Source organism: Petaurus breviceps, unplaced genomic scaffold (assembly GCF_028583685.1).
Source record: "Petaurus breviceps papuanus isolate PSGF00001 unplaced genomic scaffold, PetGlider_PUasm1.0 126, whole genome shotgun sequence".
NCBI lineage: Eukaryota > Metazoa > Chordata > Mammalia > Diprotodontia > Petauridae > Petaurus > Petaurus breviceps.
This window is the reverse complement of record NW_027185655.1, coordinates 33,140,591-33,145,212: the sequence shown is the minus strand read 5'-3', so window position 1 is coordinate 33,145,212 and position 4,622 is coordinate 33,140,591. Positions and strand designations below refer to the sequence as shown.

The window sequence follows — 4,622 nt, the reverse complement described above, 5'->3', positions numbered from 1 at the left end:
ACCCCACAATCTTATTTTCTAATGGCAGGAAAATAAAGGTAACAAGTAATTTGTGAAATAGAGTCTACTAGTGGTATAAAGATAGTAGGAAGATGTGAAAGAGGCAAGTGTTTGAGTCTTTCAATTTATCCTCAAATAGGGAATGTCAGAAACATTACACTTTAAAAAGTTTGCTGGTTTTTCCTCAGTTCTTTCTGTTACTTTTCCTCAATACTACCAAAGTTAGGGATTTAAGAAATGCCATTTTTAATTAGCCTATTTTTTAATTTATTTTTTGATGTCTTTTGATATTTTTACATCACCAGAATTTCTTCCAGTGTTCCTCCTCTTCTGAAAAAGAGGAAGAAAAAAATTAGTAAAACTGATCAATACATCAAAAAAGCCTAAAAATGTGCACAACATACCACACCTGTGGCCATCCTACCTCTGCAAAGGAGTGAGGTGGAGGGATCTTCTCATTTCTGTCCTTTGGACCATGCTTGTTCTTTATAAATTTTCAACTTTCACTTTTGATTATTTTGTGGTTATTTTTCTGTTTAATTTGGTGACATTAATTCTGTTTAATTTCACTTGCATCATGGCAGTCACTGTGGGTGTCATTTTCTTTCTTCTCTTTATTTCATTCTGCATCAGTTCACGTGGATCTTTCCATGCTTCTCTGTCTCTATCACATTCACAATTTCTTACAGCGCATTAATATTCTATTACATTCACACACCAACATTTGTTTAGCTATTTCCCAATAGATGGGTATCTACTTTGTTTCCAATTCTTTTCTACCACAGAAAGTTTAGCTTATTTTTATTGTCCCTTCTTCTCCTACCCCAACCCTTCCCTGCCACACCAGATTTTTCCCTTTTGTCACATTAACATGCAGAACATAAGTGTCAATAGAAAATCAGAAGCATTTTTTCCCAAGACAAATCTATTTAAAGGTTTTGTTATGGGGTCTGCAGAGATGTCACTATTAGATCCTGGTCAGTTCTTTTCCAGAATTGTAACCATTTCAACTATGTGACACTCATCACCCCCAGGACTTCCATCACAAAGTCATCAGATACACAGGGTCACCGACTTTTAGGCTTCCAATTTTTTCCACTGAAAAATACATCCCAAAGAGTGGGGATGTATTGTATAGATGCTTCTCAGCTGGCTCACAGAGGCGATAGCTCCTCAGTGTTTCCAGGGGCTCTTTCCTAGTTATGATCCCAGTGTCTGGGTCCACTGTTGTCATGAGGCATCTGGAGCAAGCCAAACCCTTGCTCATTTTCACACTCCCAATTAGGATTTCATTTCCCAGGTATCCTCCTCAAAAGCACTGCAGCCAGACACCACGATATTTGGCCTAAATTGTTCCATTTTTATTTTCTTCTCCAGCCTGGTATTAAGATCCGACAGGGAAGCTTCAGAGAGCACCATGATTTGGAGAGCTGTCAGGATAAGCCACCTGGTAATTCTGAACAGAGGGATGGACAATTTCTTTTGACTTTCTTCCTGCCATGTGGGTCTCAAACTGAACCATTCGATATGCTTCTGTTTTTAAGAAGCTGGTGATCCACTGGGCTACTTCATCTCCACAGTCTCTACCCTGAATGTCAACGCCAAATATCCTGCAGTCCCGAATAGCATTGGTAGAGGTTAGTTTTCTAGGTACAATCAGATCATTCATATCTGGACCACTGAGGGTCATTTGGTCATTGTCCCACATTATGTTGATCAGCACCAGGCAAGGCTCCTACCTTCCAGTGACCATGTGACCATCTTCCTTAATCACCAGCCAAAATCGTTAAGTAGGTGATCATCTTCATCTAGGCATTTAGGCAGCTAGTGGCAGTAGATACAATGCTGGGCCTGGAATCAGGAAAACCCAAGTTCAAATCCAGCTTCAGCTAGTTAATAGCTGTGTGATCTTGGGCAAGTCATCTGACTTCTATTTGCCTCAGTTTCCTCATCTTGGCACAAAGTCTGAGGCCCTGGAAGAGAAGAAAAGGAGCATTGTGGGAAAGCAGTATAGCTGGCCAGCGCTGTGGAGAGTGGAGAAGTTGCTCCTGGAGATTTCTTCTAGCATGGAGGCTGACAAGGTGTGATGGTATAGAATTTTGGGGAAGGGTCTAGGCACAGGGTGAGAAGTGATTACTATATATTAGATTAGATTTAAGGGCCTTTCAAGAGGTCAAGGTGGAGATCTTGCTATACTTCTTCAGCTTCTTTCCATATTTCTTTTTGGGCTTTTCTCCAGCTGTCTGCTCCTCCAGGGGTTCGTATCTCTCCATGAGAAAGGTGAAGTGAGCTTTCTTGGAGTGACCTGCCTTCCCCTCCCTCACCTCAGCCTGGGGCCCCGGGCACTGCAGAGGCTCTCCTTACCCCTCAGTCTCCTCTCCTTCCTCCTGCTCTTCTAACTGACGGTGCTGCAGGATATAGGCCTCTTCCTCCTCTTGCTCCCGCCTCGGGAACCTGCGAAGGTATCTGCCTTCCCTCGGGGTCTGGCGCCCACCATCATGCTGCCACCAGAGCTATGGAACCTCGGAGGAATGCAGAGGTATAGTTATCTTTTCTAAACAAGTGTTGATGCCTTTTGCTTTTATACCATGCTTACTTCCCAATAAAGAACACTCTTTAATGACCCCTCCCTTGTAAGGAAAGAAAGAAACATATATTTCTATTTTTTTTTGAGGGGAGAAGGCAAGGCAAATGGGGTTAAGTGACTTGCCCAAGGTCACACAGTAAGTGCGTCAAGTCTGGATTTGAACTCAGGTCCTCCTGACTCCACCTAGCTGCCCCAAACCCTTTCTTAAGGGCATACTATGTGCCAAGCACTATGCCAAACTTAACAGATTTCTATCCCTATTTTATAGGTGAGGAAACTGATGCAGACAGAGGTTATGTGACTTTCCTAGGGCCATACAGCCAATCAATATCTGAGGCCAGATTTGAACTCTGGTTTTCCAGAGTTCACAGAGTGAAATAGTTACCTCAACAAAGCAATGAGATTAAATTAAAAAACAACCAATGCATTTACCATATGCATGATTCTGCTCCCATCCATCTGCCAAGACAGAGGGATGATGCCTCATCATCTGTTCTCAACAAGCAAGACTGATGATAACAATCACTCAGCAAACATTAGGTATGCAACTCCTTACAGTTCAACTCTTTCATGTTCTTTTATTGTACATTACTGTAATCATTGTATATACCATTCTCCTGGTTCATTACTTCATACAAGACTTTCTATGTGTCTGTGAATTCTTTATATTAACACTGGTTTTCTGTCTTAGACACTGTCATTCTTAGGCCTACAGAAATATGTCAAGGTCATGGTGTTAATGTATCCAACAAGGGAGTTTAGGGACCTAAATGCTGTAATCTGAATTGCCCACCACTCTATTTGAAGCAGCTCTTTCCTTAGAGACTACAGTATTTTTCTTGGTTACCAAGGGGTGTTCAGTGTATAAATGCCTGGTCTACTCCCTAATACCACATAGAAGGCAGCATGAAAAAAAGTTTTGGTTAACCCTTCCATTGAACTAGCTGCCTCCCAAGGTAATCTAAGGGATGGAATAGACTATTGTTCAAAATGTACAAATGCTATTTGACTCTCTCTCCAAGGCCCCACCTCAAATGGATTCTACTTGCTCAGATCACTTCTCAGTACATCCAAAGATTCATAGATTTAGCATGCTGTGATGTCAGCTTATTGTATACTGAATCATGTAGAAAAAAAATTAGGCTAGACATTTTGGACAGTTGGTGGTGCAATGGATAGAGTGCCAAACCTGAAGTCAGGAAGACTCATCTTCTTGAGTTCAAATATGACCTCAGACACTTACTAACTGTGTGACCTTGGGCAAGTCACTTAATCCTGTTTGCCTCAGTTTCCTCATCTGTAAAATGAGCTGGAGAAAAAAATGCAAACTGCCCCAGTATCTTTGCCAAGAAAACCCCAAGTGGGATCTCAAAACTTGGACACGACTGAAATCACTGAACAACAGAGAACACTTATAAGTAGATATTTACTTCTAAATATCTCCTAATTCTCTCCATGATTCCCTCACAGGTCTCAGGTATAGGAGAGAACAATCCCAACAGCAGGCACTCACAGCTTCTAGAGAGAAGTGGTTGGAACAGGCTTCTCGCCACCATTTTGGGATCACCAGTCAAACAGATCAAGTCTTAGCAATTCTAGATATTTTTCTCTTTGAAACATCAAGTCATTGTCTTTACTTCATGATGGGAAGGTCTTCTAAGGCTGCGTGGATCACCTTGCCTCATATAGTCACAACTTGTGGCTCTCCCATCTCCAAGGACGTTCAAATCAAAGGGATAAAACATGGAAGACTGAAAGTAAGACAAGAGCACTACAACATGCAGATGGCATCTCTTCTCATTGAGTGACCTCAGAGGCAATCACACTCTCCTGCTAGGGTTATCAGAAGTACATATCTTCCAATCTCTCCTTGAATCATCATTTTTTTTTTGCTTTTTTGTAGGGGAAATTGGGGTTAAGTGACTTGCCCAAGGTCACATAGCTAGTAAGTGTTAAGTGTCTGAGGCCAGATTGAACTCAGGTACTCCTGACTCCAGAGCCAGTGTTCTATTCACTGTGCCACTTAGCCATCCCC

General features: G+C 41.7%; 1 pseudogene; it reads right to left on the bottom strand.

Annotated features, from left to right (window-relative positions):
* Positions 1-531: 531 nt before the first annotated feature.
* Positions 532-1,954, bottom strand: LOC138166325 (mitochondrial amidoxime reducing component 2 pseudogene; annotated as a pseudogene).
* Positions 1,955-4,622: the final 2,668 nt, after the last annotated feature.